Raw genomic sequence first — 17,127 nt, forward strand, 5'->3', positions numbered from 1 at the left:
AAAGGAGGAAAAACGCCAGAAATTCCTCGGGGTATGGTTCAGTGAAGACTTAGCATAGAATGTTCACATTAATGGTTCTGTTAAGCAACTTGCGCGAACGGTAGGTTGCCTATACAGAATTGGATCACTTATTCCTCTGTGGCTAAAGAAAAATTTGTACAATGCCCTTTCTATTTATACTTTGCCGTAGTAAAATGCTCTGCTTGGTGCGTTGGTTCAGTCTAGAATAAATTTGAGCACAAAAGGACAAGACACAAGAAGACAAGACGACTAAACAAGCGCCCACTACCAACTCGTTTAGTCGTCTTGTCTTCGTGTGCCTCTTCCCTTTGTGCTCAAATCTATTCTAGACTATACTTTACCGGTTGGACTGCTGCATTGTTCACAGTCGCAACCTCACAGCAATATATTATTTTCGTGAAACTGCAATCTTGTTGGCACTCCCCTATGACTGTGATTATCTGCACACACCTCACTCTGTTCTCAAAACAAATAAGTGTGCACCAAGTTTTGAATGACTGATTTTGATGCTTACACACATGTAGCTTTCTACGAGAACACGAAGGGTATGTAAAATTACACCATCTCCCGCTAAAGGGGACCATGAGGCGATGCGAAGCCGGAACACTTGCACGATCGCGTTCCGTTGGCGTTCGTTGGGCATGCTACCGACCTCGCGTCGTGGAACGCGAAGAGGGACGCTACGCGCGTCGTATCTTTCATCTAGCCTGGCCGTTAATTCTCACAGGGCGAGCGGGGAACGCGGTCGACAGGCGGGCGAGAGGGGGGCAGCGTAGGAGAGGAGAGAGAAGGGGAGGGGACGCGCATGCACTCGAGCTCATCGCGGCGTTGCGCAGGAGAGAATTTCGGCATGTCTAGCCCGCGTTCAGAGAAAGAGTGGAAAGGGGAGGGGAGAGGGGTATATGTGAGGGGGAGGGAGAGGGGAAGGGGAGAGGGGAAGGGGAGAGGGTGAGTGGAGAGGAGGTGTGTGGAAAGGGTATGCGCATGCGCAGTAAGAGTGGTCACGCCGCACACCACCACCACCGGATTGAGCTCCGCCTTAAGATACTTCGCATCTAAAACATTACAATTAACTACGCAGTCCTCACAAAATATGTGCTTATGTCACCTGCTCTCACAAATGCCTGCCCTAACCACCTGCACATTTAGGCACCTGCAAGAACAGAGGAGTTCTGATTCTTTAGTGTGCGAACCGTTCGGGTCTGAACACAAAACCAGCACTTTGTTTTATCATGAATATCTTGCGCTTCAAACTAACGTCCCCGTAACAAAAAACGCCAGGCCTGCGCGGAAAGCGCAGCACAGTCACAGCGAAAGCTCGAAGAGCGGCATTTCTAGAGCCCGTTATAAATTCTCTTGTGGCTACTGATACAAGTACACTAGAAACGTACCCACTACGCCACAAATCATAATTTTTGTGAAGTTGGGAAGCAGCCACCACGACATTACTCGTAATTCTGCGCAGAAGCGAGGTACCTTCTGTAAGGCATTATGAGCAATTTCTGGATGGGACGGTTGATAACGATGAAGAAGTATGGCTGATCCCTTTGTAATGGGTTGGGAGCTTTAAAGGACCCACTTGTTACGTAATTCACATTGCGTGATGCTCGGTTGTTATTTCACCCTCCCACCACGCATTATAACATACGCTAACGTGCGAATGAGATAGAGAGAGGGAATTAACCTTATTGAGACCCTGAGCAAACGGATCATGGGAGCGTTATGGGCTTCCTTCGCAACCAATAGAAGTGCACTTGCGAGGAACCCACTACGCTATAAATCATCATAATTTTTTGAAGTACGGAAGCAGCGACTAAGCAATTTTTCTTCATTCTACGCAGAACTAGGACAAATTATGGAAAGCAAACTATGGAATACCAATCAATGCAAATAGTTAATGAATTGAATAATAGCATACAGTGTGATGTTTCTCTAGAGGCATTTAAAAAACAAGCTAAAGAAATTATATTGAAAAATGAAATAACTTATCACCACTATCCATCCACGTTCGATAAGAAATGCTTCGCATTTAAAAAACGGCAGATCCCACGCACTGTGGTAATCGATGTAATGCGAAACAGCCGGCAGAGTGCTGCTACATCGCCTCGCTTGTCTTGAGACAAGTGAAGTCATTCATGCCATGGCATCTAGTTCACTATATATCGCATGCGCGACATGTATGCATACATGTACAATCCGTTTAATGCCATGCTAGCGAAACGTACATTCCGGAATATACAATGCATGACCTGTCATTTATGTTCATTACGCACTAGTGTCATGCTATACAAACTTTGGTATATATCCAGTTAACAAAACGGCTCGAAGCCCGCCATGACACTTTCATGTTATCATGACGTACATGACTTCCATCTCATGATTTTCACGTTATCACCTCTGATTTACGTTCATCATACAGTGTCGTCGCGCAATACCAGTTTTGGTCTATATAAAGCCAGCGATACGGCCGTGAGTGCACCATGAGCGCGGCAGGTAAATGATGTCCTGCATGACACGTATGTCACAATTTTCATGTTACCATCTGTCAGTTATGTTCGTAATTCAGAAATGTCTCATCACACCAGTTTTGGTACGTTTCCATTCATTTAAACAGCCACGAACGCCCAGAGACCATGTAATATAAATCATGGTGTACATGACATGCATGCCATGATTTGCACATTAGGATCTTCACTTGTGTTTGTCATACATTATTGTCACGCAATACCAATTTTGGTATATATCGAATTAACGAATCGGCCACAAGAGCCCCAACGCCGTGGCATGTAAACCATGCTGTTCATGACATGCTTATCATGATTTCCATGTTATGACCTGTTATTTATGTTCGTAAGACGGTCATGTTATGTCATTGCAATTTTGAGATACATACCACTAACGAAACGGCCAGAAGAGCTCAAAGTCGTATGCGCCTACATCGATAGATAGATAGATAGATAGATAGATAGATAGATAGATAGATAGATAGATAGATAGATAGATAGATAGATAGATAGATAGATAGATAGATAGATAGATAGATAGATATGCTCAAAGTCGCAGAAGTTGGCTAAGAAATGCTTGGCATTTAAAAAATACGTAAACAGTGTACTGCGTTCTTGCCAGGTATGGCTCAGAAATGTCCACAGCTTGTAGCACTATAAGAGAATGCATAGGTAGGCATGCGCCTACTTCTTAATACTAACATTCTGAAAACTGCATGCAACGTTTCTAAATATCGCTTTTTCTGCACACGTTAGCGCTTCCCCTCCACCTAACTATGTAACCTCATCTATATATTTCATGCGTAGAATTTCTGTCGACTTTCTGTTTCTACTATGTGAGTCGCAATTCAATAAATAAATTGCATATGCTGTGAGTGCACTAAACAATAATTTAGCTTTTATGGTATGTGAGGATCAGCTCTTCATCATTTTAAAGAAGGAAAATATTTCAACTTATACCTCGCCTTTAATTTTGAGAACAGGATAACTTTCGCAAACAGGCGTGTACACAAGCAATTTGGTTATTGCAACGGGATTGCATGAAAAAAATCGAGCACTCCTCCTCCTCCTCTCTCTCTCTCTATCTCTCTCTCTATATATATACATATATATATACATATATATATATATATGTCTATATATATATATATATATATATATATATATATATATATTATATATATATATATATATATATATATATATATATATACTAAGCTTTAAAGGGGCCCTCGAACACTTTTTTTGAAGCGCCTACATCGCTGCTTACCGCAGCAACGCGTAGTGGCGCTCGCCAGAACTATTGCGGGCGGAAATGACGAAGATGAGCGCTGGCCTATGATTGGATAAATGTAACGTTAGAAGTAATAGCGGCGTTGCATCACAAAAGGGGTTATTATTGGGTTTAGTTTTTCTTCAGCATTCTTTTTTCACTGAACACCAACTAGACAGACGATCTTATGGCATCTTCGGCTGAGCCGCACTGGCACCGTGGCGGTGGAAGCGAAGTTACGTCAAACACCGCCCGAGTTTCAGGCCCCGCTACGGCCCAGACGAACGTGTGAGCCAGGGAACTCGAATCTGAGACAGCAGCGCCGTCTGCTAGACGCGCACAGCAGTCGAAATTCAGCAGACGACATTTTGCAATGGCGGATTTGCACTGGAATTGAGAGCGCGAACGACGGAAAACCAGACGATTAGAGACGCTTGCGAGACGCTGTGCGTCCAGCGTGTACTTGCCTGCACTAACACGCGCTTTTGCTGCGTCAGATTTGCACAAACTCGACGAAGGTTGGTAGTTTCTGCATCGTTTTTGCTCTGCGGTGAAATCCCGACAGCAAAAGTAGCCTTGTGTGAGCACAGCCGGACGATTTACAGCGCACGCATGTTTTACCTCCAGTCCGGCCGTGTTCTGCTGCAGAGACAGCTGTGAATTTCGCCTGCGTTGATGGAACGTCGCAGCGTCGTCTGCCAGCGCGCGCTGAACGACGGGATTGCACCACGCTCCACCGTCGATCTCTGCGGTGGCGCGCTGGCGTGCACTCGTTTCGTGGCCGGCCCAGCCGAACATGCGGCACCGCACGCGTGGTGCCCAGACGAACGTACGGCACCGCACGAGTGCGCAGAATACGCCACGAGTGCCGCCAGCCGAAGATGCCATTAGACATTTCAGCTTTAAAACTGCAGCGCCCGGCAAAGAATGCGCCGAACGCCACGGCGATGGAGGGAAACGCGCTCGGGACGCTCCAGGCGCCGTTGTTTGTAGAAACTAAAGGGAAAAAAATCACAGCATATCCACGGAGTGAATGATGATGAGTGGGCGAAGCTGCGGAGGTTCATCGGTAAACCGTGAATCTTCCGTGAACTCTGCCCAGTACATCATCACCGACGTGAGATCGGGCGCGTTTATACTAAAGGTTCGACGAGTTATGACGACTTGCAGCCTCACTTTAATTTACATGTACGCTGTGAATTTTCATTGTTTAGAAAAACCATTGCTTTAGAAAACATCTGGCGTCTTTCGTTAAAGGGCCCCTCACCAGGTGACCTAACGAATTTTAGTTACACATTGCAAGTTGTTGCGAGCCCAATAAAGAGCATTATGCCGCAAGAATTTTTCTAATCGGTCGGTTAGAAGCTGAGAAAAACAATAATTTGTAGCGGCGCGAAACCATGATGCGAGGAGGCGAGCTGCAAACCCTCGCCGCTCGCCCCGTGTAGCCTTCGCAAGCCAAAACCCTTCCCTGCCCTCTTCGGCACGCGAGCGGAAGGATCACATAACGCATACGCATGAACACGTCATACGCACAGAATGTCACGAGCGCATGACGCGCCCGAACCAGCCCGAGCCCCCGAGACGCGAGCGGTGTTGTGGCGGCGTTCTTTGCGCTTCATCTCTGCAAGTTATGCCGAATGCGCCCTCGCCGATCACTTGGCTTTCAACCTATTACTGAGCACGAAAGCTGCAACATTTGTACGGACGCGAGACTAGCAGTGTGCCGCATGAACATCTAGTTAGACGCGGGAGGATAAATGAGCTTAATGAGCGCTGGAACGCAGTAGAAAATTAGTTTCGTTGTAAAGGGTGGCGTCTGCACGATGCGCAAAGCGCGAGAACACGAATGCGTGCGAAACGGAGGTAGATTAGTCTCGAATCTCGCTGCGATTCGCAGTAAAAATTAAAAAAAAGAAAACGCACACATTCCGTTTGTGTGTTTTATTATTGCTCTCAAGTTTTATTCATCCATTCAAGCAACAAATTACAAAAACTACGCGCCGTGTCAAATAATTATCGCAGTGTCACGTGCTACTGTTGGCGACGTCAGAGCACACTCGTCTACGTAGAGGAGCGACGTCACAGCACTACCATCTACGTAGGGCCATTCTCTCATGCACGTCATCCCCTCATTCTCTGGGCGCGTGGACGCGAGAAGAAGGGCAAGCAGCGTTCAGCTTGAAATTTGACCCATTTACGCGGCGCGTAGCGTTGCAAATTTTGGCAGACGTAATGGTGAACGCCTAGTGCATGGATTGCGCTCGTCAGCTCAAAATTGTCAAACCTGGTGAGGGGCCCTTTAAGCAGCTGGCGTCTTTTCGTTTTGCTTTAGAAACATCTGGCGTTATTCCGTTTTGCTTTTACAAAACATCTGGCGTCTTTCGTTGGTTTATTTCATCAATCAACGGCGTTTTGAACAAAATTTTTATTGTTTAATCACGCACAGGAGAAATCTCACCAGGCACTACCTTGGAGGTAAAGAATGGCTGCTAATGGGAATGAGAGACAGAAGAAGTCGGCTTTTAGCTACCGCTGCGAATTTTTTATTCTTCAACAACGCACAGGAAAAATCTCCCACCGGCACAACTTTGGAGGTCAAAGCGTAAGACTGGTTACGCACTACGACTACGGCTACGAGGGACGAACGGGTGCCGCCTTAAGGAGCTTCGCCCCTAAAAATGTAAGAGCGTTGATATAGACGCCGTCGCAACAAGAAACACGACTAAAGCTAGAAAACGTGATAGAGGCGTTCACGATCTGCCTCGTTTCGCACGCGCACTTCACTCTTAATGCACCACATTGTTTGTTACTATCGCAACGGCGTCATCAATACGGTGGAAAGAATGGCCAACATTGTATGCAAGCTTCCCGTACGTAGGATCTTTCAGTTCATTTCATTGGGGCGCCATCAGACGTCACAGGGCGAGTGAAACGTGGTCAGGTGACCCCGCGAGAATCGAGTTGAGGGTAGGCCTCCATTTTATTGTATTTTGAGTGTTCTAGGCTGAATAACTTCGGACTGCGTGCCCCTACCGCTGCCGTTCTTGCTGCACTAATCTCTTCAGCCTCCAGTTTACGCAACCCGAAAGTAAAAACTGTAAAACAATGAGGTCAGGAAAAGTGTTAGAGGGTCCCTTTAATGCACATTTTAAAGCGCGTCGTTCTCTTATCGATGCACATAGATTGGCCTACGGCGCACGCAATACAGCAGTCTTGCATGTTAAACATTCAACGAGCAATAGGGATGTAAGTGTTTTTGTTTTTTAGGGGCGAAGCTCCTTAAGGCGGCACCCGTTCGTCCCTCGTAGTCGTCGTGGTCGTAGTAGTGAGTAACAAGTCTTACGCTTTGACCTCCAAGGTGGTGCCGGTGGGAGATTTCTCCTGTGCGTTGTTGAACAATAAAAAATTCGCAGCGTGCGCGTTAACTAAAAGCCGAATTCTTCTGTCTCTCATTCCCCATTAGCAGCCATTGGCATGTTCCAGTAGGAAACGTTAGTAGAAGTAGAAGTGTAAGTGTTAGCTAAAAGCCGACTTCTTCTGTCTCTCATTGCCATTAGCAGCCATTGTTTACCTCCAAGGTAGTGCCTGGTGAGATTTCTCCTGTGGCGTGATTAAACAATAAAAAATTTTGTTCAAAACGCCGTTGATTGATGAAATAAACCAACGAAAGACGCCAGATGTTTTGTAAAAGCAGAACGAAAGAACGCCAGATGTTTTTCTTAAAGTGTAGTAGTAGTAGTTGCATGTAGCCACCTCGCCCGATCGTCAACGGGCGAGGTGGACCGGCAACGGCGCGAGGACCCTGCCGTACGAGAGTTAAATCACACTAAAAGACATACTTTGCGGGCGATACACTCTAGTGAGCTTTCAACTTTTCGTCTTAATGTACATGATAAAGAAATTATTTCTACGAAAAAACGCAAGGCACACCTTGAGCAATATGTTTGGTTTTGGGACGCTAAATGGAACCATGAGGCGATGCGAAGCCGGAGCACTTGCACGATCGCGTTCCGTTGGCTTTCGTTGGGCATGCTACCGACCTCGCGTCGTGGAACGCGCGTCCTGTCTTCCCTCTAGCCTTGCCTTTAATTCGCACAGGGCGAGCGGGGAATGCGGTCGCTCTTGGCGCTCTTTCGCTCGGGAGCGGACTTCTTCCTTGCATTTCACCGATCACAAGTGATAATGAAGGGACCACGTAAACCAACAGTACAATAAAAGTTTGATGTTTAATATATACACGATGTTTCACACTCTTTATATTATGTACTGGGCGCATTTCACGGAAGAGTTTCACGGTTTACAGATGATTCCCTCCGTAGCTTCGCCCCACTCATCATCATTCACCCCGTGGATATGCTGTGATTTTTTTTAAATATTGTAAGTAATTGAGTGAAAAGTCATATAGATGAGAATATTGCAGCACGAATGCTGTTTTAGAACAAATACGAATTGATTTGCTAAATTAAGAGCGAGACACACTTACCGGGAGCTGCTGCAGTTCCATTAGATCCTTCATTATCTGTGAAAGAGATGTAACGTACATATTTTCTGCTGGGTCATGAAGGGATCCAACAGATAGATACACGGAGTGGGATGGGTTTCAAACAGGAGAAAGTGCCTCAGAGCACGCTGGCCGACCTTTCGATAGGTGGACCTATCTGTCAAAGGCGCCTTGTCATCCTTGGCGTGTTAGCTTTAAAGGGTTAGTGTTGACGTCATGTCCAGCAGTAGCGCTGGACATGACGTCAACACTAACCCTTTAAAACTAACACACTCTAGTCATGCACTAACATTATTCATGCACTCACCACATTATTCACAAAACTCGTGAAGTCGAAGAAAGAAACAGTATGCGCGGCGTAAGAGAGGTAAAATTCACGCAAGTAAGGATCACATACAATTCCCTAAGTTTAGTTATATTCAGAAGAAAAAAATATTGCAAGGAAAGTAAATGCAGCGAAAATAGCCGAGTCATCCCACTCTGTTAAGTTTGATGACGAGCGAAGCTCTTTAGCGCATGACACAGAGGTACCGCAGAATCTCAGACCTTAGCCATACCCTTAAACTAAACCCGAAATGTCGGTCCAGAAAGGCCCTTTTGAAGTCAGCGCATGTTTCTTTAAAATTTTCCATTGAGTAGCATAGGTATTTTTGCCACAGGTTGGTGTTTCTTTGACGACAGTGTGTTGCCTTCACTTTTAGTCGACCGGTGATGAGCAGAGAAGTTACCGCAAATTCTGTGGTGCATACGTTTCTTGCACGCCTACGACCTCTTCCTTTTTAGTGGACCTACAGTGAGTAGTGGGGCCTGCCGAATTTCTCTGCCACATAGGATTATATGTATAGACGGTTTCGCTGTTTACAAACACAGACCCTGGACGGCTTCCGGTTTCGTGCACTGATGTAGCATTGGCGAGGAACAAAAGCCTTGGCGGGTAGCCCGCAGATTTTCAACACTTATAACCCTGTGCCTAGCGAAATATTTCAAATAAAGATGTTTCTAATCTATACCCAACATTATAAGAGTTAGTCCTTAACTTACGCACCTTCCTTTTACCCGAAGGCGGAAAAAAGGTCTTTCCTTACTCTAACGTAACTTAAAACATGCTGTCCGCTTCAGTACTAGAGAGTGATAAATGAAGAACCGGAAAATTCTTGGGGTACAACACCTGCTGCTACTATCGCAGTCTTGAAACCATCTATAGACATCTTTGTTGTAAAAGTAAAACAAATTTCACAATGACTATTATAGTTAATTCAACACCACTGCCTTGTTGTGCATGCTTCTTTGTCATCGTATTGTTTCTTTCACTCTTTGTGAGTGGCTCTTATTTGTGGGAACACACGCACAGCCGCAGTTCCCCAATACAGTAAGCCGTTCGTAAGGTTCACTGTTGCAGTATTCCTCTGAAATTATACGTATTTCGACCTTATTTACTAATACTCCTGTGATCAGACTCGCTCAAGTTATTTGTTGGAAAAAAGAAACGTTTTCTTAACATTTACGTGTTATTGACTTGCGACGTTTCTTAATCGGTCGTGGGAAACTGCGCGTAGGTATCGAATACCAGCAAGGGGCTCTTCATTAGCGTTTACAATCATTGCATGAGGATCCCCTTCGTCGCAGATGCATTACTGTTTCAGTTTTCCTTCACACCAGTTTCCTAGATAGTTTAGCTTGACTTGCTGTTAAAGAGACAGGGCGTGCAGACACGGACACAAGATAGAAGTCAAAACACCACAAACGCCCGACTAACAACTGAAGAGGCGCACAACGGCGGGAAAGAAACAGGGCACGAAAACTTATCTGCGTATGCCCATACAATAGCCGAACCTATTTATCCGGTACGCGTGGCGGTCTACGTGAGAGATAAATATTCGGACGCTTCATTACTTCTTTATGCAGATTAATCGATGGTTGGCTCACGCATGCGCTACCGCTATTGTCCATGTGCCAGGCCTCAACCACTTCATTTCTTCGCCGTTAAAAAATCGCGCATTCATCGAATTTTGGTGTTCACTTGCATTCTCGACAATGTAACTACAGATTAAATTGTGAGCCCCCGGTTAGCGATCTCTTATGTTCCATTAATATCTGGTTAACACAGCCACCCGTTTGCCCTACGTAAAAGCGGTCGCAGCCAGAGGCCATCTTATACACCACACACGTACCGCACGTAGTAAATTTGTTGGTATATTTCGCGAAACAAATCTCAGTCCTCCTCTTGTCTATCACACGCTATTTCTTTCTCTGTACGGCAGCACATATCTTACCTAGCTTATTGGCAGCCGTAAAAACAATATTAACGCCGTATCTACCCCCCCCCCCTCTTTCTTTATTTAGCATATGAGGCACGCAATGAACGTAAGGAATACCGAAAACACGCTTTTTCCTATCGCTTTCTGAAACCATGCTCAGATTTTACAACATGAACTTCTTTAAGCGTTCAGCGTCAGTGGCCACTGTCACGCGTGGATCACCTCCACCTAAAAGACGCGCAGCCTATGCGTTAAAGCTAGCATTCATTTTGCGCTTACATGACTTAGTGAGAGAAGACTAAGGAAGCCCCGCCACGATGGTCTAGTGGCTATGGGGCTCGACTGCTGACCCGAATTTCACGGGATCGAATCCCGGCCGCGGCGGCTGTATTTTCGATGGAGGCGAAAACGTTTGAGGCCCGTGTGCTTAGATTTAGGTGCACGTTGAAGAACCGGAGATGGTTGAAATTTCCGGCGACACCTCCACTACGGCGTCCCTCAAATCGTATCGTGGTTTTGGGACGTTAAACCCCAGATATTATTATTAAGACTAAGGCATGACAGGGCTATACCATTTTCTACAACCTGTCATGAATAAAGGGGCACAGGGCGCGCGCCGGACAGCGCAAGGCGTCGATGGTGTGCGGGGAGTGGAAAAGTACCCGATGGTGTGCACCCCCGCCACGTCGACGCAAGCCATTGGCCGGAGAAAGGCGCGTGCCACGCGACCCGAGCTGAGATGGGAGACCACGGAAGAAGAGTTGGTCATTGTTCGGTGGAGTCGTCGAGGAGCAAGGTGGGGCAGGCCAGCGTCGCGTCCGCGACGGGAACAGCAGGCTGAGTTCTGGAGGCAGCGTTGTGCATGCCCCGGGAGGGTGGCCGTCGACCTCGGGGTCTACCGAGCGAGGCGTCCCGGGCTTGCGGCAGCCTCATCACGCAGTTCTCGTGGCACCTGCGGCACTACCACAGCTCGGCAAGATGACGGCGACCCACCGACGATCACCGGACAGCCACGTCGACAGTTCGACCCGGTGGCACCAAGGGGAGGCCAGGAGTTAGGCCTAACTGGGAGAGACCGGTGTTCTCCGAAAGGAAGGAAGCATCGGCGAGGAGGACGATCAGCGAGGCGTCTGATCGACGGCGACGGCCCGGAGACGTCGACAGGAGCTGCGACGACGGGACTGGGTGTCGACTTTGGAACTCGATTGAGTCAGCGGACTCCACGAACGGAGTAAGAACGTTCCATGAGTAGCGCGACTAACTGAGAGGCCATAGTGGCCAGGCGCTCGAGTAGAGAGGAGCTAGACATAGCTCGAATGTTTTGTAGTGTTAGCGATTGCGCACTAACTCAGCATGTTTGCACTTGTTGAATTTTTGTTGTAAATTTTGAGTGCGTGTTTGTTTTGGTTTGCCGTGGTGTGTACGATAAAGTTTTGTTTGCAGTGCCACCACGGTGTCTCCCAAGTCTCGCTCATCTCTCTCTCTCCCAACTCCACTCCGACATTGCAAGCGCTCCCGAGATACGTGACACAACCTTAGAATGTTTCGACGAGATGTTTAACAGCGGTTTAGAAGGTCTAGGATAATGTGGCAAGCAAACGTGGTTTTCTGAAAGGTTAAGTAAATGTCTGAAAATTGTATTCCGTCATTCTGAAGCAATTCTTCGGTGAAGTTAAGCCCTCCTCCGTTTAGTTCAAATTGTTCGCTAAGTGATGTAACCACCGACTGAAGGTCACCACTAAAGAGAACGGATTTTCGGCAAGTGCCTAATATGTTCCTTGCGTTCCCATCGCCCAATCTTGATATATGAGCATGACATAGAGGTTAAGAAGGGCCTTTATAGATTTTTATAGTGCCTATAAATGCCTATTTTTGTCGTTTGTGCCTAAATGTCTAAAAGTGCCCATTTTCAAAATCGGCACCTATATGAACACTATTTACCCTCGAATTTCGCTTGCGATGGCAGCTTGAGGCCGTTATTCATGTTACCGGCAAACATTCACTGTTCAGAACTCTATGGGTTCAACCTAGTCCTCTTGTTTAACCAACTTCCGGAATACAACCGCTAGCAGCAGTGAAATGGCACGTGCCGGCCACCATACACCGCCGCGCTAACATGACGTGAGCGCTTGGCGAATGCGGAACCGTGGAGAGCCTTCAGGCAAAAGGGGAGTGAAGAGCGGAAGAAAAAAAAAAGGCCACTTATCTGCGTACTACGCTGCAAATGTCGTCGAAAGGCGATAGTCTTCGGCCGGCCGTTTCTGCCACCATTTCAGCGCAGCCTAAGAAACACTAGGACCATTATAATTACGTAACTATGTATTTTCTAGTGTAGGAACACACCACCTAATACGTATTGATGTTGCGCCTCAGATATGCATAACATTTGCTTTTAAATGCGAAGCATTTCTTAGCGAACTTCTACGACTTTGAGCGTATCTATCTATCTATTATTGCGATAGCAATTATATGGACAGTCTCGGCTAGATTTTGCCATCGTGTCATGCACCGTATATGTATAAGTATGTATATATATATAAAAGCCCCCCAAAAATAGTTCAGTAAAATGCTTCCGAGGAGCGGAATCGAACCAGGGACCTCTTGCTCCGCAGCAAGGGGCGCTAACCACTACGCCACGAAACGCAGATCCTCCACGTAGTTAACGGCGAGCGTTATATACACACCCTTCACCGTTGGACGGACTCTGAGACGGCCGGCGCTTATAAGCGTTTCTTCATTACCACCGAGATGGCGCGAGGAGCGCGACGGGCGCATTTAAAAGCGGTCGGCGAGCTCGCTCGTTTCTTCTTATATTTGCGCAGAGAGAACCTTGCCCTTCTGCTGTCTGCTCGCGCGCTTTTCTCGTGGTGAGGGAAGAGGGATGTTACAAGCTTTCACCGTGGTGTCCGCGCTCATGTTACGGAGCGTACGAAAGTCACTCGAGCTCAAGGGACGCCGCTAAACGAACAAACAGAAGTGTCAGCTCGGCACTTGAAGCACGCTAGTTTCCTTCGCTGCTTCGGCCGCCTTTGGAACAGGAGCGCTGTTCAAACTGCATGAATAAATGTTATTTCTCTCTCTCTCCATTGGCGAGCCTCACTTCGTATAAGTTTCTTGCTATCGCATTCATTGCTTCGCCCTTGCGGCGAAACTGTGACTTTTCTATCTATCTATCTATCTATCTATCTATCTATCTATCTATCTATCTATCTATCTATCTATCTATCTATCTATCTATCTATCTATCTATCTATCTATCTATCTATCTATCTATCTATCTATCTATCTATCTATCTATCTATCTATCTAGCCGCCTACGACTGTGTGCTTTCCTGGCCGTTTCGTTAAACGGATTTATACCAAACTTGGTATGGCATAACATGACCGTATTACGAACATAAATGACAGGTCATAACGTGAAAACAATGACATGCATGTCATGAATAGCATGATTTACATTGCACGGCCTTGAGGCTCTCGTGGGGCTTCCGTTGATTTCATATACACCAAATTGGTATGGCGTGACAACAGTTAATGACGAAGAGAATGACAGGTCCTAACGTACAAATCATTACGCGCATGTCATGTGCAGCATGATTTATACGACATGGTCTCGGGGCGCTCGCGGCCGTTTAAATTAATGGATATATACGAAAACTGGTATAACGAGACATTTCTGTATGACGAACATAACTGACAAGTGGTAACATGCAAATCATGACATCCATGTCATGTACGACATGATTTACATGCCACGCTCATGGCGCACTCGCGGCCGCTTCGCTCGCTTGATATACACCAAAATTGGCATTGCGTGATGAAGCTGTATGAAGAGCATGAATAACAGTTGGTAACATGAAAACCATGATATGCATGTCAGGTATGTCATGATTTACATGCCACGCTCATGGTGCATTCGCGGCCGTTTCGCTAGCTTGATATACACCATAATTGGTACTGTGCGAGGCGACTGCATGACGAACGTAAATAAGAGGTGGTGACATGAAAATCATGACATGAATGTCATGTATTTCATGATTTACATGCCACGCTCATGGTGCATTCGCCGCCGTTTCGCTAGCTTGATATGTACTAAAATTCGTATTGCGCGACCTTATTGTATGACGAACATAAATGAGAGGAGGTAACATGAAAAAATCACACCATCTCCCGCTGAAGGGGACCATGAGGCGATGCGAAGCAGCGTTTCGGCATGTAGAGCCCGCGTTTCAGAGTGGGAGTGGAGAGGGGAGGAGAGAGGGGAAGTGGAAAAGGGGAAGGGAGAGGGAAAGAGGAGAGAGGGGGTGAGAGAGGGGGAGAAGAAAGGGAGGAAATGAGAAAGGGGAGAGGGTGAGGGGTATGGGGAGGGGAATGGAAAGTGGAGAGGGGGTGGAGAGAGGGGAGTTGATAGGGAGAGGAGGTGTGTGGAGAGGGCTTGCGCATGCGCAGTAAGGGTGGTCTCGCCGCACACCACCACCACCGGATTGAAGTCCGCTATACGATGCTCCACATCTAAATCATGACATGCAAGTCATGTACCACATAATTTACATGCCACGCTCATGGTGCATTCGCGGACGTTTCGCTAGCTTGATATACACCAAAATTGGTATTGCGCGGTGTGAGTGTATGAAGAACATGAATAACGGGTGGTAACATGAAAAACATGACATGCATGTCATGTATGTCATGATTTACATGCCACGCTCATGGTGTATTCGCGGTCGTTTCGCTAACTTGATATACATCAAAATTCGTTTTGCACGACGCGACTGCACGACGAACAAAAATGAGAGGTGGTAACATGAAAACCATGACATGCAAGTCACGTACATCATTTGCATGCCACGTACATGGTGCGCTCGCGGCCCTTTCGCTCGCCTGATATACAACAAAACTGGTATTGCGCGACGTGACTGCATGACAAACATAAATGACGGGTGGTAAGTTGAAAATCATGACATGCATTTCATTTACGACATTATTTACATGCCACAGTCTTTGTCCAATCGCGGCTGTTTTGCTAGCTTGATATACACCAAAAATGGTATTGCGCGACGCGGCTGTACAAAGAACATAAGTGACAGGTGGTTACATGAAAACCCCGATATCCATGTCATGTAAAGCATGATTTACATGCCATACTAATGGTTTACTCGCGGGCGTTTCGCTCTTTGATATACACCAAAATAGAGGTTGCGCGATGTGACTGTATTACGAAAATAAATGAAAGATAATATCATGCGAATCATGTTATGCATGTCATGTACGGTATGATTTACATGACACTGTCATGGTGCGCTTCCGGCCGTTTTGTTATCTGGGTATACACCAAAATTGGCATGGCATGACACGAGTGCGTGATGGACGAAATGACAGGTCATGCATTTTATATGCGAGAATATCCTTCACATTAGCATGGTATATACCAGAGTGTGCATTCATGCGTGCGTGACAAACATGCGATATACGGTGAACTAGATGTCATGGCATGAACGATTTCATTTGGCTCGAAGACAAACAACGCGATGCATGCAGCTCTTTGCTGGTTGCTTTTTGATCGACAATATGTGCACAAGTATGAACACTACTAGTTGAAGATGGCTGGGTGTTCATCAAGTGCTTAAACTTTGGCCGGGTGCGTGCATCGTGTGACAGACAGACAGACAGACAGACAGACAGACAGACAGACAGACAGACAGACAGACAGACAGACAGACAGACAGACAGACAGACAGACAGACAGACAGACAGACAGACAGACAGACTGAAACTTCTGCGTTTAAATATCCCAAGAAAGACTATCGTCATTAAAGAACTGCGAATCCCACGCCTTGTGGGCATCGGTTTCTGCGAAGCAGTCAGCGAGCACTTCTATGCTGCATTTTGTGGCTTTGAGCGAAGCGTTACAAGGTGGATCGACGTGTTTTCGCAAGTGTAGCAGCTGTGTGCACATCGTGGGCTTGCCAGGCACGTCGACAACACTGGTGTTTAAAGGGTAACTTGTGATGCGACGCAACGTCATCTCTGAAGTTAGAGTACATTGGCATCTGCTCAACGCTGCAGGAACGGCGAGCGCGAGCCAGTAATCCACAAGAATGGAAGAATATGTTCTGGGACAGTGCGCGCTCTCGCTCGGAGTTGTTGTTGTTGTTGTGTTGGCAGCCATCTACCCAGTATTGTGTGTGTCTCTCCGCCGGTGCAGTATTGGTTAGTTTAGGTAATTCTGTAGCACGTGGCAACTGGTGGAGGTGTGGGGTAGCCCCAAGCCGATGTTCCAAACGCCTCCCGGTAGCGTTGTACCTGTAGTGACAACATTTGTTCACCAGGCCAGCCGAAGAATGCGAGGACTGTCTCCTGAGTGTGGACCTCTTCTGAAATGACGTCAGTGACACCCCATAATGCTGTGGAATGCACTGCAGAAGCCACGAATGCTCGCTGCAGAAGCCACGTCAATATTAACGAAACTGAGTGCTCTTTATGGTGCAATCATGTGAAGATCATACGTAAATTTAGTTCGTGTATTCCTCCGGGTTGGAGCAATGGTTCAATATAGCTTGCTGAGCC

At 46.6% G+C, this 17,127-nt stretch overlaps 1 protein-coding gene and 1 long non-coding RNA gene across 3 annotated transcripts in view; both read right to left on the minus strand.

Moving 5' to 3' along the window:
• Positions 1-17,127, minus strand: part of LOC119383667 (elastin-like) — a 120,516-nt gene that overhangs the window by 39,886 nt on the left and 63,503 nt on the right. The gene's annotated exons all lie outside the window — the stretch shown is intronic.
• The window catches only part of LOC119383668 (uncharacterized), a 32,981-nt gene that overhangs the window by 7,505 nt on the left and 8,349 nt on the right, over positions 1-17,127 (minus strand). Inside the window, exon 2 of the long non-coding RNA XR_005181697.2 lies at positions 8,285-8,320. This is a non-coding gene — a long non-coding RNA (uncharacterized LOC119383668). The remainder of the gene's footprint in view (positions 1-8,284; positions 8,321-17,127) is intronic.

This window comes from Rhipicephalus sanguineus, chromosome 2 (genome assembly GCF_013339695.2).
Source record: "Rhipicephalus sanguineus isolate Rsan-2018 chromosome 2, BIME_Rsan_1.4, whole genome shotgun sequence".
In the NCBI taxonomy this organism is placed as follows: domain Eukaryota; kingdom Metazoa; phylum Arthropoda; class Arachnida; order Ixodida; family Ixodidae; genus Rhipicephalus; species Rhipicephalus sanguineus.